At 49.8% G+C, this 20,993-nt stretch overlaps 1 protein-coding gene across 1 annotated transcript in view; it reads left to right on the plus strand.

Annotated features, from left to right (window-relative positions):
- Positions 1-3,102: 3,102 nt before the first annotated feature.
- The window catches only part of Tmem63c (transmembrane protein 63C), a 70,455-nt gene continuing 52,564 nt past the window's right edge, over positions 3,103-20,993 (plus strand). Inside the window, exons 1-2 of the mRNA XM_032908204.1 lie at positions 3,103-3,375; positions 14,733-14,880. The gene's annotated coding sequence lies outside the window, so the exon portion shown is untranslated. The remainder of the gene's footprint in view (positions 3,376-14,732; positions 14,881-20,993) is intronic.

Below are 20,993 nucleotides of genomic sequence, written 5' to 3' on the forward strand. Positions count from 1 at the left end.
AGGCATGTGTAGAGTCAGAGGACAACTCTGTGAAGATGTCCTTTCTTTACATGGGTTCTCGGGTGGAGCTCAGGTCTCCAGGCTTCTGTAATGATTTCTTCAGCCACTGAGCCATCTTCCTGGCTCCATTCTTACCTTTCATTAGGCCATTCTCCTTCCGATATCCACCTGCTTATCTACCCTGAGTGTGAAGACCAAGCCTACTTACTTACTCAGTAGGTTTCCTGGTCACACTGGAGGCCCAGTGATAATGCTTTTTCTGACAACTCCCCCCACCCCCGTTTCATAGACAAGAGAAAATAAAAACAGCCCAGCATCCCAGGCCTAGACTCTACTCCAGGTCTTTAGAGTTTGGTTCTTCTAGGGAGCTGGCCCTAGCCAGCAGCATCAGAGTCACCCCTGCTGGCCAAGGATTTAGTCTGGAGCTGCAACTGGCTGGGGTGGGAGTGTGTGTGTGTGTGTGGGTGGGGGTGTGTGGCTGTAGTGTGTAATCTCTGACACACTGGCTAAAGGTTGCAAACTTCAGAGATCTTCTGTTACAAGGGAGAGGGAAGGGAAAGGCTTGCTCTGGTTCATAGCAGCCATTGCTGAAACAATGTGGCTATGTGTTTGATTGCTTCTCATTGCTGCAAAGGAATATCTGACAGACAGGAAGGGTTTGATCCAGTTTATCATGGTAGGGAAAGCACTGTATCCAGAAAGGCTCTGTCTGTGGCCAAAGGGATGGGGTTGGGCAGGGGAGAGGGGGGCTTGCCACACAGTTTGTTCACACCCTGGTGGACCATGGAGGCGAGAACTCAGGGCAAGACAGAGATGGTAAGTGCTTTCCAGGTGCACCCTCAGCAAGCTACTTCTGCTCACTAGGCACTCTTCCAGAAGTTTCACAATGTCCCCAAACGGTGCCACCGGTTGCAGACCAAGTATTCAAGCACATAAGATGGATAGATCGTAATGGGGAGCAAATGATGGGGAGCTCTATTGGAAGACAAGGTGCTCACGGGCAGGAAAAGCAGCTGACTTAGCCAGGCTTTTCATTTCTGCTACTGAGAATCCTTTTGCTTCTTGATATCATTCTTGATCACGCTGGATTAAGGCGAGATTTTAGCAACACAATTACGAAGACTTGCATTTGTAGTGGTTCAGAGACGACGGCGCAGGTCATAAGCACACCCCAATCCACAAGAGTGACAGCGTCTGTATCTTCAGTAAACAGGCACTAAATGCCAAATCCTCCACCAGTCATTTTCACACAGCTTCACCGAGAAGCTTCTACAAGCCTGACCCTCACCTGGACGGCCGGTATTTGCCTGGCTGGGATACCCAGTCACCTCTTCTTCCACTGTATCTGCCCGGTGTCTGTAAGGATGGCATTTAATGAAATCCTGGACCACTGCATGATCCCCTGTCATATGATTAACATTTAGCTGGGCTCCTAGCCATGGGCTATGGCTTTTTGTTTGTCTGTCTGTCTGTTTTGTTTTTTTTTTGGTATGGCCTAGTAATAACAGGTTCAATGATGAGGGAGCAATGATGACAGTCAATGTTCTCAAGACACGTAATAAATCCTCATGCCTGACCCTGTAAATAATACGGTTATTGTTATTCACTTCATTTGACATGTGCAATGAGGAATCACAGAGAAGTCAAGCCCTGTGCTTAGGTGCTCTAGCTGGGACCTGAGTTCAGACTCTAAGGATTGTTTTTTTTTTTTTTTTGGTTTTTTGAGACAGGGGGTCTCACACTCACAGAGATCCTCCTGCCTCTGCCTCCCAAGTGCTGGGATCAAAGGTATATGCTATCGTGTTTAGCCTGGGAACTCTTATTTTTTAATATTTATTTTAAAAATTATTATTTTTACTTATGTGCATTGTTATTTTACCTTCTTGCATGTCTGTGTTGGATCCCATGTCTGACCTGGCATTTCAGATGGTTATGAGCTGCCATGTATGGGAATTGAACCCATACATTGTCCTCCAGAACAGCTAGAGTTCTTAGCTGCTGAGCCATCTCTCCAGCCCCAGCTGGAGAATCTTTAAACAAGATTCTTCTCCTTTTCTGGGTTGTCTCTGTACCCATAAGCCCTTATTGAGAAGCCCAGTGAGAGGGTTAGAGCAGAGAGACTTAGACCTCAATTAGCCCAGTCCTCTTGCAGAGGGAAAACAAAGATGGAGTGAGTTACTGACCACAGTCCATCAGGACGGCAGCAGAGGCAGGATTCGAACTCAGCACTCAGCAGCAGTAGAATCAGCAATGGTCAAAGCCCTCCTGTGCCTTGAGGGGATAAACAAATGAAAGGGTAGGAACACACTGGGATACACCTTGACAGAGCCTGTCTAGAGCAGCTCAACCTTGAGTTCTCAGGGCGTGGCTAGGTCAGAACAGCTAGAGGGTGGAGGGTGATAGGTGGGGGGACAGGGACATGGCATGGGGAGACCTAGCACAGGCTAGCAAGGGTATTAGTGCTCCTGGCTATGAAAACCCAGGAAGACATAGTTACCTTCTTTCCCCTCCTGTGTCTCCTGATCTTGTCTCACAGGCTTCCCCCGTGGTCTTTTATATTGTTAACAGCTCTGACAAATATTTCACCATTATACAACATTATTCAATAGGGGCTCCTATCCATAATAAAATGTTTACTAAATAAGTGTGCCTGAGCCCTGGCCGAGAGGAGGAGGGAAGCTGTTGCCCTCAGTGCTTACTTTGCATAGTGGTCTTGGGGTAAACACATGGCATCAGCCCCCAATTAAAAGCCTCTTTAGCATGGTAGGCAGGTCTTTGGCAAAGCTTGAGGTCCACTCGAAGAGTGTGGTCCTGACACAATGGACCGGCCTCATCCCACTCCTGTGGGCCTCCTGGGTGGGGTTGTGGTCAATTAATAGACCTTTCTTTTGTTGAAGAAGGAGTCAGCACTGAGCTATGCCCGGATATGGTCCTAGGGTGTGGCACGGTGTTACCTTGGTGAGGTTTGAATGTCTTTCCTTGCTTCTGGCTAGCTGGGCGAGGAGGCCTCAGAGGAGAGTTTGAGGCGTGGGAGAGGGTGGATGGACAAGGCAGCTGCCAAGGCCCAGAGAGCCTCAGTTGTTGCAAACCGCAGCCAGGGAGCGGCAGCCTTGTGCATTCGCGATGGTCATGGTTTCTGGTAACTACAGGATTTCCAGGGCAGAGCCTTGGTCTCTGCTTATCTAGTCCGGGTTCCCCCACAGGTCAAAGCAGCGTTGGGCGGGGCCAAGGTTGACTCCTACTGGGAGGAGCCGGGATGCCGCTCCCGTGGTGATGCAGAGAGGAATTTGCTGACAGTCCCTTGCTAGGTGGAGCTGGCTTTACCAGGCCGCTAAAAAGGAGGAGGAGGAGGACCCACCCGCAATCTTCTCTCAGGTAGAGTGTTGCTTGTCACTGATTCTGGTAGCCCGAGCTCCTCGCCTGGGGTTGGCAGTGGCCGTGAGGGCGCAGATGCGGTGAGCTGCCTGGAGAAGGGATGAGATCCGGGTCTTGGACCAGGGCGGGGGCGGGGAGGGATAGCTTGCTTGAGAGCTTTCGGCAACCTGGGACTGGACTGGAGGGATGGTAGTAAGGGAGACTGCGCCACATGCGGAGCACATTGGCTGTCTCTCGGCATGGACCTAAGAAAGGGTGGGCTAAGCCGCCCACTAGGAAGGGCCTTGGCTTAGGAGACCTGTCTTAACGGGATGCAGGAATGGAGGTGGGCGGGAGGCTTGCCTGGGTGGAGGGCGCGGGGGGGGAGGGAAGTCCCTGCCTCTTGTTTGAGTAGGTGGGAGTTCCTTTCAGGGCAGTTCCACCCCTATCCACCCAGGGACTCCCCAAGGGCCCTGCTGCCCACGCAATGGGCTGGGTTGGGAGGAAGCGATCCACTTCGCTGTTTCTGTGACCACAGCATCACTGATGGATTGTGTGTGGGTCCGGTTCTAAGCTGCGTGAGTTTCAAGGCGGCAGGGTCCTGGGAGCGAAGTATGTCATCTTTCTCTATTTTTAAAGACAGGATCTGCTTCCAATCTCAACTTAAAAGAAACTTTGGGTTTGGATGAAGATCTTGGGGAAACTGGGGTCCAGGGGTGCTTTGACTTCCCGGAAGTCACTTGGTAGCTGCACAGAGCTGGGCTCCCCAGCACAATCTCACCGTCCCCTCCAATCCCCGCCACAGCCGAGGAATAGGGGCTTATCTTACTCTCTAGATCCCGATCCTCTCAGCATCCCCCTCTCCTCATCCCTGAGGATACAGGGAGTTACAACTTAAGGAGGCCTGGGGAGACAGTTGTAGACACCTGCAGGGGTTGGAATCGATCAGGAAGAAACTGCTAAGAACTACTGTGTAGAAGGGGTAATGGGTCAGTTCTGTGGGTTCAGGAAAATAATGAGGTGGCTTTTAGTGGCAGAGGAAGTTTCTCGGTCTCTGTGTCATGTGCCACCTCCCTGATGGAGGCCCAAGGAAAGTCCCAAGGGGGTGAGATGGTGCTGAAGGAGGGGAACTCTTACTTCAAGAGGCTGTGGTACTTGTTCCCAGAAGGGTGATGATGTCGTCTGTGGGGACACCTTCTCATGACTTTCCTTCTTATTATTGTCCTTTCTGATCACTGCACCCCTCCAAAGTAGACTCCATTTAATCTGCTGCCGTCCTAGTTGGGTGTCTCAAGCCATCTTGTCCTTCCTCTCCCTGGGGCAGATGCCTTTTTTCTTGTGGTAACTGAGGCAGGGAGCAAGCTTTGGTATTTTAGAACCAGAGTCAGGTATTGTGCTTGTGTGCAGAGGCACAGTGGGTACAAGGGGGCGCTCTGCTTCTCTTACCTGCACACCTTAGGGCAGGCTGAAGAGCTTTTTTATTCTTTGTTTCTCCTCCACCCCCCACCCCTGCTGCCCCAGCCCTGGAAGGTGAGGGTGTGAATCTCCCTTGATGGATAGGGCTGATATGAGCAGATCCTATTGGAATGTTTGCTGGTTACTTGGTAAGGAAGTAGCTTGAAGGAGCGAGCTGAGATCACATGATTATCTTGCCAGCATGTCCCCACAGGGGTACACTGTCTTGTGAATCCATCAGAGCCAAAGACAGATGTCTGTCCTGCCTGTGCAACTGTAAGAGCAGCTCTGAACATGAACGCAGCTGCGAACTGTAGAAAGGGGACCTGTTGTCTGAGAGCCCAACAGGACAAGAGGCTCTGACTCTGTCTATGTGGAGTAAAAGGTGTTACTATGTGCCTGGCCGCTTTCCAGAGATACCCTCTGGTACAGAGTCCTTGGAGCTGGGCTGCAGAGAGGGGAACGTGCGTTGGACTGCTAGCTGGTCACTGGAATTCTCTGGAGGGTGATCTGTGGGAAAGGATGGGCTCTCAAGAAAACGATATTGGATCCAGATGCTTGGGGGGGGTGACAATATAATGCCAGAAGGACCCATCCACCTCCCCTGGCACCTCCACCGGGGCCCTTCTTCAAGAGACAGGCAGCTGTTCACAGCCTAGGAAGCACTCTCTTAGCCTTGCCATGAAAGACCAGGCTTCAAAAGGTCCCATGGTAGCCCCAGGTCATGGGAGAAGAATCAGGACCGTAGAACCGAGGGCCTGTTCTGGACCAAGAACCCCTATTTGTTTGCACTCTGTCCCAAGTTACCCTACCTGACAGCTGGGTACGAAGTTACTTTCTCCAGATGGGTGGGAGGGCTTTGAAAACGAGTCAAGCATTTAATATGGAAAGAAAGTATTATTCTGGGATACGCTGGCCTACGTGGAAGCCATCTGTTTCCTGCCTTGATGGAGAAACTATAGCCATTCCTTTTATGTAGGATGTCCCCTTTCTCCGAAGCCAGTCTAGGGTCTCTTCCACTCTTAGACACCCCACCCCAATCCACTTCTGGCTTTTGAGGACTCTTCTTCCTCCTTCTCAGGTAACTAATATTAACATATTTAGCAGGGTTGCTACCCAGAGATGCTGATGTCTAGATTCACCCTGGGCTTCCCTACAGACTTTCACCCTCCTGCTGGCCCTTTCTGGGAGTCGGCTGGTTGAAGAATTATAGCGATAATGCATGGGAAGGGCTGAGATCCCTTTGCAGTGTTCAGACTGAGGGAGCCCACGTAGCATCCAGGCCATGGGCAGGCTCTTACTGAGAAAGGCTGTAATGAAAGTGCTCATGGGAAGTGCTGAGCAATTGACTGAGATCAGCTTTTAGTGCCCTGTCTTGCCTGACCTGCCCCCCCCCCCCGCCCCGCATGCTCTCCTCCCCTTCTCTAGGGAGAGCCAGGGTTTGAACAGTTTACTTGCCCACCAGCATGAGTGTACACCCAGAACTTTACTTTCCCGCCCATGGTTGGCAGTGCCACCGTGGGAGCTAAGACGGGCCACTGAGATAAATGTGTGGGCACAGCATGGAAGATGAGTCTTTGTTTCAGAGCTCTCTGGATTTCTCAGGGCCAACCCAGGGTAGCCCCTTAGGAACATCCCGAGACTAGAAGTTCATGTGCTGTGTTTCCGGAACAGGCTATGCAACCAAGCTTCCATGTTCCTTGCCAGCATCCCTAAGGCTAGGCAATCCAGGCAGCCAAGTCAGGCAAGGGGGAGGGGCACCCCACCACCACCTCCTGCTAGTGTCTGGTCATCGGTGACTCTCTCCAGGAAACAGAAGTGTAGTGCAGACCCACTTAGACAGTGAGGACCTGGCTCCAGGTTTCCCAGGATCCTGGCTTACACTTGCCCTACCCATCCATCTGCTGTCTCATCCCAGTCCCTTCAAGAGGTGAGCTACTGAATGAAGCGCATGAGTATTGGCATGCCTCTGTGCTTTCATTCCTGCAGAGTCAGGACCTCTGGTGTCCTTAGAGGGTCAGAGACAGAAAGACTATGCCAGCTTCCAGTGGGAAGCCAAGCCGTCCCCTTCTCATCCCTGGTCACTGGCTATTAAGGTAGACTGACCAAGAGAAGAGGCCCTGAATGTGGACACCTGCACGCTGTAGCCGCGTCTTCTCGGGACTGTGCCCAGCCAGGTGAACACTGGGTTCAGGCCATGCCCTGGTTCAAGAGCAAGGGACTCTAAGGTCTTTGGAGATTCAGGGGAGCAGCACAATTCTGTGGCCAATCGAGGATGTGGTTGGGTTATTGATAATGGGCCACTGTCACCTCGGGTGTCCAAGTGACAGTTGGTCATAGCACCAAAATGCTGCAAAGAACAGCTGGATAGGTACTCAGAGCCCAGTGGAGTGACCAGCTATGTGTGGTAGGGCTTCAGCATGGAGGAATTGTCACACGTGACAGTGTCCAAAGGTTTCTTGGGGCTAGGTTTCTACCCGAATCATTACTTGCTTGTTCATTCCCATGAGGTCAGTCTTCATTTGCAGGGCTGGGAAACCCTGTGTAGAGGCCTCGGGAAGATGGAGGGGAAGGAGGAGGGAGGTGACTCTATGGTGCTTGGTGATTAAGTCCCCTTTCCATCAAATCTCTAGGGACATTTGGGATGTCAGGCCTTGTTCTGTTGGCACCATGAAATGTCCAGTGACGAGTGGCTGGCTATGCAAATTCCTCAAGGCACCGTTAGAATTGAACTATTCCCTTCAGAAAAGCATCAGGTCCCTGAAGGTCCAGGAGAAGGTGGTCGTTCAGGAATCTGAAGGCATGTGGGTGGCAGGGTAGGAGAGATACTACATAGTGTTACTATGTCAGGGACCCCTCCTTGCCAGGGTCACGTGTGTCTAGGTATGAACCAGGTCAGGCCTGGGAAGACTGCAGGCATGAGGTGAGGGATCAGCACCCGAGGTCTTGCTGCTCTGTGGTTTCTTGCGCCTGGTTATTACTTCTGAAACCTCCCTAGGCTCCAGGAGAAGTGGATCAAGTGAACATTCACTTGAGGAGAAAGCAGAGGCTGTTGGAGGTGGCGTGAACCACAGTCTTACACATGTGGCCACAAGGGTCTGAGTCCAGTGTACAGAGGTTTGACACTAGCATACAGGGGTCTGTCTCCTATGTACGGGCATCTGACTCTAGTGTGCAGACATACCCAGTGCTTACCTCTGCTGTGCTGTTGGCTTTGCTGAAGCTGCTTGGGACCCAAGGACTTGGAAGTGAAGGTTGCTGGTTTGTCCCCTTCCCCTCCACTCTGGGCAGGGTGCCCAGAACCAGGGCAGCTGAAGGACAGTTCCTGTCACAACAGCAAAGGAAACGGAAGGATAGGGTTCCTGCCTCACTCGCCACGTGCGTGTGGAGAAGACTTTGCTCTTATCCTGCAGGCTCCTTCAGGCCCTGTAGACAGTTGTCCTGAGAGAGGCAGGACAGGAGGAGGAGCTAGGAGCTAGGACAGGGAAGTCTCCTCCCATGCTGGGGAAAGCAGGCTTTCAGAGTAGGCCTGGAAAGGTTAGGCACCCCGGTGACTGCCTCCTGACTGGATGAGTTGGTTTTTTGACCCTACCTCTATCCTGAGCCTTCCTCACCAGTCCCATAGCCTTCCACTGAGCAGTTTTCCAGTGTCAGAGCCACTCCTCACACACTGTGCCCTCGCTCAGACTCAGAGGTCCCCCCTCCACCTATAATCACGTTGAAGTTTCCACAAAATACTCCCGGCTTTTCTTACCCATCTCTTCCTCCTCTTCCTCCTCCCTCTTTTTTGAGACAAGATCTTACTGTGTAGAACTGGCTGTCCTGGAACTCATAGAGATCTTACCTGTCTCTGCCTCCCAGGTACTGTTGACTGATGTTGTGTACCCCCATGGCCAACACCTCCACTCCTAGCCCAGCTAAGAAGTACGACTTTGGCAAAATAGAGTCTAGAAAGAAGAGATCACTTCCTGACCCATGCTCCAGATGACCCCAGACCCATCTCCATTCACATCTGTTTATTTTTCCTGTCCCTTTACAACACAATGAACCTGCCACCTCCTCCACGAAGCCCTCCATGGTTCTCTGGTAGAAGAGATCTTAAAAGCCCAACACATTGAACCTCTTTTGCCAGACAGTAGCTTGATTGCTTTACTCACCTAGCATTCTCTGAGTGCTACACACGCACATGTCCTCGGCAACTCATGGGGAAGGAAGGAAGGAACTGACAAATAATAGTTACGCTTTATAATGACGGTAATGTAGAGTGCCAGGGATGGGAGATTCTGACAAGGATGTGGAGCGATACAGTTGCTGTGCTTTCTGACGGGTGGTTTCACATCGGGGTGTGGGATGACCTAGAGACACTCGTGCCTGTGCAGAAGCTGACAGTCTCTGGGATATCTAGGGCAGCAATACCCGAAGTGCAAAAAATAGGTCTTGGCCCCGTAGCTTTGCAATGACATCCGAAGCTGTGATCCCTGCTAGTTCACACAGGCAGAACGGGGGGCTATTTATGGTATTAATAATTTATTGTTTTATTGTATTTTGATTTTTTTTTTTTGGTTCTTTTTTTCGGAGCTGGGGACCGAACCCAGGGCCTTGCGCTTCCTAGGCAAGCGCTCTACCACTGAGCTAAATCCCCAACCCCTGTATTTTGATTTTTGAGACAAGGTCTTGTTACGCAGCTCTGGTTGGTCTGCAGCAATCCTCCTGCCTCAGCCTCTTGAGTGCTATTCCGGAATAACGACTTGGAGGGTTATTATTTTCCAATAAATGCCTTAGGCGTTACACTTGGCTTGCTCCCCGCCCGAATAGCTTATAAGTCAACTAACCCGTTTATACTATTCCATGTCTGCCACATGGCTGGTTACCTCTCCTCAGTTTCATGTATCTGACTTCCTCCGAATTCGAGTGGCAAATCTTCCTGTTTATTTCCCAGAGTTCCCCTCTCTCAGGATATCCCACCTTCTAATCCTGCCTCAGTTTTATTGGCTAGCAGATTTTTATTGACAGGTGATGCTTTTACACAGTGCACAAGAGGTTATCCCTACAGAGTGCTGGAATCACAGAGTGCACCATCACTTACTCCTGTCTGTCTGAAGATTTTGTCTTGATTTTTTTTTTTTTTTGAGACAGGGTCCCACAAGGCCCAGGGTGGACTCAAATTCACTAGGTGCAAAAGGCCTTTGAATTCCTGATCCTTCTGCCTCCATCCCCTCAAATGCCAAAATTTACAGGTGTATACTGCCAGCTGGGAATTTTATTTTCTGTAAATTATATCTTGATGACTGATATACCCACATATACACACCATGTGTGTATATTCTGTATTTCCATGAGTAAATCTTAAAAATGGTTGTAAAAGGAGACTACAGAGCAATACCATTCATGACAATGTAAGGCCAATACAGTTATAAAAACATGATCTTATGATTAATACAGATGATCAAGCCACAGTGCCTGTGGAGACCTGTCGTGGTCTGTGGAGAGAAAAGTGCAGCTGAGACTTCAGGGAACGATTTCTGGTTTATCAGGAACACTTTGTTTCACACGCGCATGCTCACACGCACACACGCACACACGCACACACGCACACACACACGGGCGCGTAAGATCTGAAGGGAAAATTATACGATGTTAATATTTGTTGATTAGGCTCATTTTATTCTTTTATCTTTTTAGTGTTTAAATTTATTTTTTTCCCCCAAGGAAAACCACCAACTCCTCCTTGGGAGGCAGGGTAGGGTCCTGGAGGAGGTGACCACTGAAGGAAGAGTGTGGTGTGGCAGGCGTAACCAGTGCAGAGAGCTAGGGAGAGGAAGTGTGAGGTGTCCCGGGCGGGTGAAGAAGGCACACAGCTGGCGGTGAAGCGTTTGCTGAAGGACTTGTGTTCATCTTTCCTCAGCACCTTCCTGTCCCTCCTATGATATGAGCACTTCAGCATTTGGGCTGTGTGCACAGGGAACAGGGCACTGCGAGAACTGTCTTCTGTCGTTTTGGGGATTTTTATTCTTTTATTTTAAAGATTTATTTATATTTGTTGTTGTTGTCGTTGTTGTTGTTGTTGTTATGAGACAGGGCTTCTCTCTGGAGCCCTGGTTGTCCCGGAATTCACTCTATAGGCCAGGCTGGCCTCGAACCCACAGAAATCTGACTGCCTCTGCCTCCCAAGCGCTGGGATTAAAGGCATAACTACCTCTGCCTGTTTATTTCTACTATTTTTAAGTGTGTGTGTGTGTGTGTGTGTGTGTGTGTGTGTGTGCACGTGTTGAGTATGTAAGGGGGTATATATGGATGCATATGATGTCTGTGATGTCTAAAAATATCAGCCCCTTCTGGAACAAGAGTTGTAGGCTATTGTGAACTTGACAAAGATGCTGGCAACCTAACTGAGGTCCTATGGGAGGGACAGCAATGCACACCCTTAGTCACTGAGCAATCTCTCCTTCGCTAATTTGACACCTTTTAAAGTCTAGCTAACCTAGCGAGGGTTGGTGAAGCAGTGAGGCAAACAGATGAAGTTCCACAGTGAAATAAGGAAGTGGCCATTGGTACAAAGGAAGTAGAGTTCTCAGGGAACGCTGCGTTCAGCCGTGTGAAGTCCATTTGAAAGCGAGCCGAACCAATGGTTTTTCTGGGAAAGTGTATATAATCAGATTGACTCAGAAGAGCTGGACACCCAAACAAACCATTAACTGTAGAAGGAACTAAGTCCTCAAAAAAACCCCGAAACAGCCACGTTTAGACAATGTCTGTTGAACCTTCAGGTAGTTAATACCATCAGCCGTTCCAGATCTTAGGGAAGGAAAGGTTCCAGGCCGTTCTGTGAGGCTAATGCCACACTGATAACAAAGGCAGGACAGCTGGTATGTGGTACACATTCATAATTCGTAAATTAAGTAGCAGAATAAATGTTCATCTGTGAATATTGATATAAAGCATATAAGCTAAATAATAAATAGATTTTAAGTATTTTCAATTTACTTGTCGATTACAGTTTTAAAATCATTTTTATATGTTATATGTATGAGTGCTCTGTATGTATGCCTGCAGGTCAGAAGAGGGCATCAGATCCCATTATAGATGGTTGTGAGCCACCATGTGGGTGCTGGGAACTGAGCTCAGGACCTCTGGAAGAGCAGCCAGTTCCTTAACCACTGAGCCATCCCTCTAGCACCCTCTTGGTTAATTTTTTTTTTAAAAAGATTTGTGTTATTTTCTGTGTCCGAGCGTTTTACCTACTTGTCTGAGTGCGCACCATCTGGACACCTGCTATCCGTGGAGGTCAGAAGAGGGCGTGCCTGGGGCTTGAGTTAAAGATGGTTGGGAACTACCAGGTGGTGCTGGGAACTAAACCCAGGTCCTCTGCAAGAGCAAAAGTGCTCTTAATTGCAGAGCCATCTCTCTAGCCCCTATTCTTGACCTTTGAAGACAAGATTTCACGCAGCCCAGGGTAACTCACTACAAAGCCCATGATGATCTTAAACCTCAGATCCTCCTGCTTCTACCATAATAATGATAATTCTGCTAGAATTATCAACATACACCACCACACCCAGCAAGGGCCTAAAGGGTATTCGATAAAAATTGATATGTGTTTGATTTTAGTGTGTGTGAGTGTGTGTGTGTGTGCACGCCCATGAGTGTTTATGCATTTGTGTGAGGGCGTACATTCCCACATTGTTCTATACCATTTACCCGAAACATGATGCAGTCTGTACTGGAGAATGTTCCACAAGTGTTTGGAAAGTGTGTATTCAGGAGCTGCTGGGTGGAATGAGGAGAGAGAGGGGGGGGGGGAGGGAGGAGGGGAGGGAGGAGAGGAGAGGAGGAGAGGAGAGGAGAGGAGAGGAGAGGAGAGAGTGAGCATGGCACGGAGGGGAGAGAGAAAGAAATATCTGTCCTGGTGGCAATAAAGAGTTCTGGGGTTGGGGATTTAGCTCAGTGGTAGAGCGCTTGCCTAGGAAGCGCAAGGCCCTGGGTTCGGTCCCCAGCTCTGAAAAAAAAACCAAAAAAAAAAAAAAAAAAAAAAGAGTTCTGAACTTAGAAGCAATGGACTTTCATATCGTCAAAGCCAGAGAGTTTAGCAGGGGATAATAATGAGCTATAAACAAACGGCGTGCCTACAAGCGTTGCCGTATTAACTCGGATATTCAAATATCCTAGTCAAGACAATCGATAAACGGTATGTTGATAATGCTCTCTAAAAGGTGACCATGTGTCTGGTGGGGTTAGAGCACACCTTTAACCCCAGTGCCTGGGAAGCAGAAGCAGGTGGATCTCTGTGAGTTCGAGGCCAGCCTGGTCTACGGAGTGGGCCACGCTGCTGAAGATAGAGAAATGCTGCCTGCATTGCTGGAACATGCAAGCTGCTGCTTTATTGCAGGACAGCTTGGCCACATATATTAGTACTTAAGAGCAGCATAACCTTCAACCTGGGGTTTTCTACCGCTAACTCCACAGAGGCTTGATGCAGTTTCCTGCATCAAAAAATAGGAGAACAAACCAGGCATGGATGAATGCAGCACCTATAATCTTAGTGCCGGAGAGGCTGAAATAGGAAGACAGCCAGCTTCAGGACAGCCTGGTCTCCGCAGAGAGTTCAGGGCCAGACACAGTCACAGACAGGATCCAGCAAAGGTTGGAATGGTGTGAAGGGTAGGACTTGGTTCAGTGGGGGCGCTGTTGAACACTGAAGATGTTGGCTGCAAAGAAGGATGATGTGAACTAATGAACCAAGCTAAGAGACGCAGGGTCATGAAGGTCACTGGGATGCATACATATCCAGCCATGTTTGGGGAAACTCACAGAACTATCTTTATGTCTAGAAATGTAACCGAGCTCTGGGAAGGCAAGGGCATCGTGCCCAGCCCCATTTCCATTGTGTAATTACCTTGAGTGGGCCTTTTCCATAGCGCGTTGCCTTCAGAATCTAAGAAGAACATTTTAGAAGGAAACCTGCAAAGGGAGAAAACTACTTAAAATGCCCCACCCCAAGCTTCCTCCTTTTCCTTTTTTGCCATTGCTGGGGACCGAGGACCTTGTGCACGCTGGGCAAGAGCTCTGTCACCAAATGACATCAGCCCTGAATTTCCATTTTAAGTTCCCTTTCTTCATGGGTTCGTCTCCTCTTTTATTGGCAATGTCAGATCTTGAAGGGTCCATGTGAGATTATCCTTCCTTTCATTTTGTCCAAGAGGAAAATAAAACCTAGAGATGTGTCACACAAGCTGCCCAGGGTTGCTGCTGGTCTCTGCAGACTTTGGGCTCCCCTCAAGTTGCTTTTAAGAAAGGAAATGAGGATGCTATGTGAGCTACACAAGCCTCATCAGTGGACTTGTCTGGTCTCTCCCAGAGTATGCATTGAGGATTACTTCCCATACCTCTTTTGTAAAGATGTGGGTGTGAGTATCTTCCTGGACATTTGTTCTTAGTGGGCCAGGCAAGGGAGGGCCCTTCAACAGGTCAACATTTCAGTAAGGTTTCCTCAGGTGCCTTGGGAGGAAGATGACTTTGGTCCTATGTGACCTCCTTTCTTCTCAGCACTGCTGGCTTTAACTACGTCCAGGCTGAAATTCCCATCACGATGAGGGAAAGCAAGGCACTTCAGCTCACTAGGGGACAAGTGTCAGAACCAGAATGGTCTGAAACCCCAGTATACTCTCCAATCCCTGTACTCCTCCTTGTCCCAGATCTCTGCTCAGCTGAGATCACTCTCTCAGGCCATGCCTTGAGGACTCATTGGCCTCTGAGGCTCCTTCACCCTCCCAGAGCTCCCCAGGCTGGCCCAGTGGGAAGATGCTGACAAGCACATTGGATCTAGGAGGGGCCTGGTCAGCTTGGGCTTGGGGAGGAGCTGTTTACAGAGGACTGGGATCCCTGCCTGGCTCTTCTGAGAGTGTTCTATTGTCCCTATGCCACAGATCTCTGAAGGAACCACTTTAGTCGTCAAGAACCGGTGAGACGCTGTAGGATCACTTGGAAGCATTTCTTCCCAGAGACTGGTCGAGAACTGGAAAGCCTGGGGACATAGCCTTTCAGCCTGAGCTCTCACCAACATCTGTGCCCCAGGTAGGTGCCCCTGTCACCATCTCTCAGCCCCAGCACTAGTCCTCCTCCCCACTCCAACCTTGGGAAATGTGGCCGTATGGTTGTCCCATAGCCTGGGGTGTGCCAGTCAGAAGCTGGGAAAAGGCCCTCCATGAAATTCCTTAACCATAGCCTGACTGGAGCGACCAGCAGGGACCTGAACCGTCTTCACAGGACAGAGGGTGGCTAAGTCTCTGGAGCTTTGAGGGAAACTTGAGAGCTGTGGATAGCTTGTTTTCCATTCACTTGTGGTGCTGCAGGCTGAGCTCCTAGCCGGGCCTCTGCATTGAGGGTCTTGCCCACCTGTTCTGGTGCGGGGAGGAGGTTCAGGATAGCACAAGGCAATGCTCTCAGAACTCACTTTCCCTGGAAAGGATTAAGACAGTATCTTGAGACTTTGGAGACTGGAAGGAATCTTATTCAGCTAAGCTAGTCCAACTCAATCCCCTTTCATTTCTTGAGCATTGGTTAGTATCAAGAGAGGATGCAGATGTTGGTATTGAGCACCTCAGAGAAATCAGATAAAATCTCAACACTGCACAGGAAGTTTTCTGTTTCAGCTGCCTCCTCCCTGCTGGCCTTAGCCCAGCCTCTCTCTTCCCTGGGTACCCTTCCTCTCCTCTACTGGACTTGGCCACCGCAGCCAACTCACACTCCTTTGTCCAACATCTGAAGGTAGACTGTGTCAAGAGTCAGGTGAACGTCTAGAAGAGTCTTTCTTCCTCATTTCAGAAGCGATTCAACTACTCGTTGAATCTTGAGAAGAGTCGATGCAGCCCTGGAGGCTGAGCAGGGAAGCTGTAATTTGGTAAGAGCTCTCGCTCTCTTTCATGGAGAAAACGCTATCCTGTGTGTTCTTGTTGGCCAAGAGGGCTGCGATTGTTGTTATCCATTTAGGTCATCTTAGATCTAGTTCTTTCTTTGTGCATAGTGCTCAGGGTTTTGTTTGTTTGTTTATTTGTTTGTTTTTTGTTTTGTTTTGTTTTGTAGCCCTTACGACTTCCTAGTCTTTTCCCAGGAGAGCTCTCCAGGGCAGGTGGCCTTGGCTGCAGGCAGCCCTTACTTCTGTCCCCTTCAGGTCTCACTGCCCAACCCTGCTTCCTCCCATCTAGGTGTTTGTGGAGAGCAGCTGTGGACATTGTAGAAAGCTGTGGCCACCTTCCAACCTCACCATCTCTGTGTACTTCAATTATTAGCCATAAAATGGGGGAAAGAGTAGAACCCTAGGGTTGCTTAGGATTAAATAGACTAACATCTGCAAAGTGCTTGAAACAGCACCTAGCATTCAGTGAGTGGGTATCGCATTAGCTCTGCTCATCACAAAAGCCAGTTTTCTCCCAGCCACACTTGGCTGGTTGATTAACTTCCCCAAAGCACTGTGTAGCCATCTTAACCCATCATGGCTCCCTGTAGCCTTCTTAATAATGATACTCTAACCTGACCTTTAAGAGTCTTGAAAAATAGAAACTGGATATTATCTTATTTATGTTGTGCACTTGTAAGGGAACGATATCTATTGAGAGAAGATTTTCACCCTCAAGGCGGTATACTGAATCCTCAAGGAGTGGGGGTGTAGCCACCTGAAGCTCCCCATCCCAGCTTGAAGGTTTAATTCAAGTTCTGCCTCTTAACCATAGACCTGATATGAGCAAGGCTGGATATGGACTGCAGGGTCCCCTGGGTCCATGAGACTGCGAGTGCAGTAGTCCTTTCTGGACTCCAGCTCTGTCCACATCAGAGTAAGGAGAGGTCAGATGGCCACTGTCCAAAGCAGTGCAGCACTCTTTCAAGTTCAGGCCAGGCAGCAGACATGAAGTCATTGTCCTTGGCTCCCTTAGCTCTGGGCTGCTGGTGGTTGGCAAAAAGTACCTAGGATCAGCACCTTGGACAGAGCACGAGGCTCCTTTTTAACCCTGTCCCATGAAGAAAGGCTGCACCCCAGGAAGGCACTTGTGCTTGATGGAGTTGGGAAGGCCTGCATTTAAAACCAAGTTCTTTTTTTGTAGTGCAGAGGTGTTGGTTGGCCATGACCATGGACTTCTTTAAGCCTCTTTGTCCATCTGTAAAATGGGGAGAGTGTTTCCCCCTACAGAGGGTAGAGGCCCCTGCAGTGGGGCAGCCAGCCAGCACCTTTGCATGGTGGGGGGGGCGGGGCTTCATTTCAAAGCTGTTCTTCTCAGCCCCGTGTCCTGCAGCCTGCTCACTTTCCCTAGGTGCAATGTGCCTTGCAGGCTATGGGCTCCACTCCAAGTTGACAGACGATGGTGGCGATTAGACGGGGGCGAAGGAGGATCAGTCCAAAGCTTCCAAGATTCCTGGCAGGGTGAGCAGCAAGGAGGGAAATGACACAGTTCTGTCTGATTTTTCTCTGAGATTTTTTTTCCACCAGGAGGCTCAGGCACTGCCAAGCCCCAGGAAGCGAGGGTGTGGTGCCAGAAAAGGAGCAGGCCAGGCTGTGCTGGTTCCCGTAGGGCAGGCTTTCCTCTAACCAGCTCAACAACAAGGTGCTTGTGCCTGGGTTATGCTTGTACTCTAGGCATGGAAACTAGACACAGTCCTGTCCTCCTAGGTCTCAGTTCTACTGCTGGAGAAGGACAGGGCGTTCACAAGCAGCTTAAATTCTTGATTCTTCTGTCATTTGGTCTTACTTTTTGAGAGAAAGAGTCTCACTTAATAGCCCAGGCTAGCCTCATTGTGTCAGTGCTCTTGCCTTGGCTTCTCAAGGGCTGGGATTATGGGAGTATACCATGAGGCCTGGTAAAGCAATATAAATTCTGGATTTGAAGTATGTTAGGAAGAGAGAAATGTAATATGAAAACAAACAAAAGCCCAGAGAAAGAAAGGGGTCTCAGGAATGCTTCAGAGCTGTGTCATTAAATAGGGCCTCCAGAGCACTGGAGAGATGCTTAGCCGTCAGGAGTGCTGGCCGCTCCTCCAGAGGACCTGAGTTTGGTTCCCAGGATTCATGTGAGGCGCTTACGAACCATATGTAACCCCAGCTCCAGGGGATCTGATGCCTCTGGCATCCACAGACACCTGTACACATATGCACACACTCTCATGTGGACAGACACATCTATATGTAAGTAAAAAAATATCCAAATTAAAAAATTTAAATATAATAAATAATTTTAAAAAATAGGGTCGCCAGGGCAAATCCTACAAAAAAAAAAATGTGATCCCTGAGACCCAGACTGCGTCCCTTGAGAGTCTCCGGTGGGTCTCAGGAATCAAAATCAAGGCCTTAGGACAGGAGGAAGATCTAGAAACCCTACTATTCCCAGCAGGCAACATCACATCTTTTCTCCTCTATTTTTGTGACTCTCCACTACCTAAGCCATAAAGCACAGGTCAACCAGGGTCTTAGGACCCTGCGATCCCAAGCCTTTAGCTTAGCAGACCCTTTTCTCTGGGCCTCTTCCTCTCCACTTCCCTCCTATCCCCTCCCCCTTTACTGATTCTATCACTGTAGACTCCTTACAAACAACACCTCCAGAAGTCCTCCCCGCCTGTCCCTATGGTCCCCAAGGCCATAGCTTCAGCACATACCTTGCTTTGTTCTGCCTTTGGCCTGGAATTCCCGTCTGATCTGCCACCTGGGTACATGCTGGGACCTTGGCCTGGGCTCTTCCGCCTCCAGCAGGTGTTGGCTCAGTAAACACTGGGTTGAACTGTGTCCATGCCTACAAGCCCCCTTAACAGTAGGACGAACAGGGTGAGCCTTTGATCCACTTGGACACCAAAGGCAGAAGAGAAATGTGGAAGGGGGGGGAGGGGGGAAGGGGAGGGATCATGGAGGAGAGGAGGAAATCACTCTCTTCTACTCAGATCGGCACAGGCAGAAGGATGGGTCTCTCTTCTCCAGAAATAGCTACTATCCTTCAGTAGCCCAGGCTAGTATATCTTTGAATCTAATTAGAGTGCCTCTAGCTTTAGGCAGAGTGTATTTTCTCTAGTTCCGTCTTTGCGTCTGAGTGGTTTTTCTGAACCTCGGGCTGAGGAGGAGCAAGGCAGGTGGCGGGGAAGGCATCTAGCTCTGGCTGATGTCAGTGACCCCTCCCCCCTCTGCAGAGTCATCCAAGAACAGGAGGACGAGGTGTGGGGTGTGACCACAGTTCCTGCAGCCCCTCCACCACTTGGCTCTGCTTCCCTCCTGGGCTGAGCTTTGTCCCTAGGTCTGTAGCTAGAGAGTACTCGGTACTTCCTCACATGCGAGCCTCGGGACTCTCATGAGTTTCTGACTCTGATGCTCCATGGGCCCTCTGAGGCGGTGTAAACTAGACGGGCATCATCAACCATCTGGCTTCCACCACCCATCACCGAAGCAGCTTGCTTTGAGCAGGCAGCTGCTCTCAGAGCACCCCCGAGGCAGTCAGCATGGCTTCCGGCCTATTTAGACAGATGGAGACCCAGCCCAGGGATGGGCTTCACCCTGGCCTTCCTCTCATCTGAGGGTGGCATATTTCCATCTAGGGACCTGAGCTCCCTCAGGGAGCCTGAACACAATCTGGACCGACAAATGCCTTCCTCTCCTGCGTCCCTCTCAGCTTTTGTGCATTCAGTGGTCTGCTCTTGGAATATCATGCCGTGGTCGGAGGCCTTTACACCCTTGAGGATGTGTGGCTGTCCTATCGGCTCAGAGCTCACATGGTGGCGGGGATCCTTTCTTGAATTGTTGGGGTTGGTTTACAATGCCCGTGACTTGTAGAATCTGAGCAGAGTGCCTTGCAGCTAGCAAGCTGTCAGCTCTAGGAGGTAGACTGTCTATAATTAAGGGGCCACCTTTGGCCGGCCTAGCCTTTGAGTATCCTTTCTGGATTCTAGGGAGAATCAGATGTTACCTTCTGTGATCCCCACACTTTGCAGCTCCTTTATTCCATACCCTTCATAGGGAACTTCGAGCCTGAAGTATAGGCTCCTTAAGTTCAGGAGCCAAGTCCAGGCTGACTGGGTGATTCTGTGATCGGAAACTGCAGTTGACAGATGCCATGGCTTTGAGAACCAGACCAACTCTGCCAGTTTATCTACTCCAGTGTCTAGGCTCAGCTTTAGGGCTGCAGGGGGACCTTCCACCTCTTTCTATGAACCTTGCCTCCACAGGGCAAAATTTAAAGCATGATCCAGTGGTATTGTCACCACTCAGGGATTTGTTGGAGACACTGACTCCAAACCTGCCATTCCTGAGTCTGTAGTGACTCAATGATAATTGAATCATGATTCATGAATACCTCACTCAAACAGTGACAAGGACAAAACTGACCAGTAAGGCCCTTGTGCTGCATCTGTGACCACCCACTTCTCCTCCCTGAAGGTAAATTCTGCCAGCAGTCTCTTACGCATGCTTTAAGAGAAAACTGGGCCCTAACCAGGCAGGCACTTCCAAGGCATAGCATTCTCTGTGCCTGTCTGTACTTCTGTACTGTGCTTTGCCCTCTAGACTGTAGAGCTGCTGCTCTCAAACCTGAAAGCTTGACTCCCTTCCCCCGATTTGTACGCCTACTAACGGTCCAGCCACATGCGGCTGGTCTTTGCACCTCAATTCCTAGCTCAGTGTGGCACAGATCAGATGTTTGATAAGGCGCGATCTATATGGATATGAGTGAGTTGTAAGCAGCGGGTGGAGTCCGAGTGAGACTAGGGCTCAGCCTTTGGCTGTAGAGCCTTGATAGATCAGAGCTCGTCTTGGCTGCAGAAGGAGGCGGAGTGGGGGTGTCACCAACAGCATCTACCTGATTGCTTACCTGGTTGCTGTGGGTACCTCCGGGCTGGCGGCCTTTATCCTTGTGCAGCAAGAGCTGAGTCTAGGACGGGGCCTTATCTCACTGCATGTTTGCGATTCCCTCCCATTCCCACTCTCCCTCCCCACTGCTCCCCTCTGGACTCATGCTGGAGATTTAATGAGATAGAGGCTGAGGAGAGAACCACACCCTGGAGCCTCTACCCCGCCGTTGATGAGGAATTGAGTGGCTGCCCAGTCTTGCTGGCTGAGAGTGTAGTCCAGACCTGTTGCCATGGAGATGAGAATTACTGGGATAACTCAGGGTCCCCGAGGCTCAGCTTTGCCCAGTTGTGACTGCATTTGCTCTACCGCCCTC

This window comes from Rattus rattus, chromosome 7 (genome assembly GCF_011064425.1).
Source record: "Rattus rattus isolate New Zealand chromosome 7, Rrattus_CSIRO_v1, whole genome shotgun sequence".
In the NCBI taxonomy this organism is placed as follows: domain Eukaryota; kingdom Metazoa; phylum Chordata; class Mammalia; order Rodentia; family Muridae; genus Rattus; species Rattus rattus.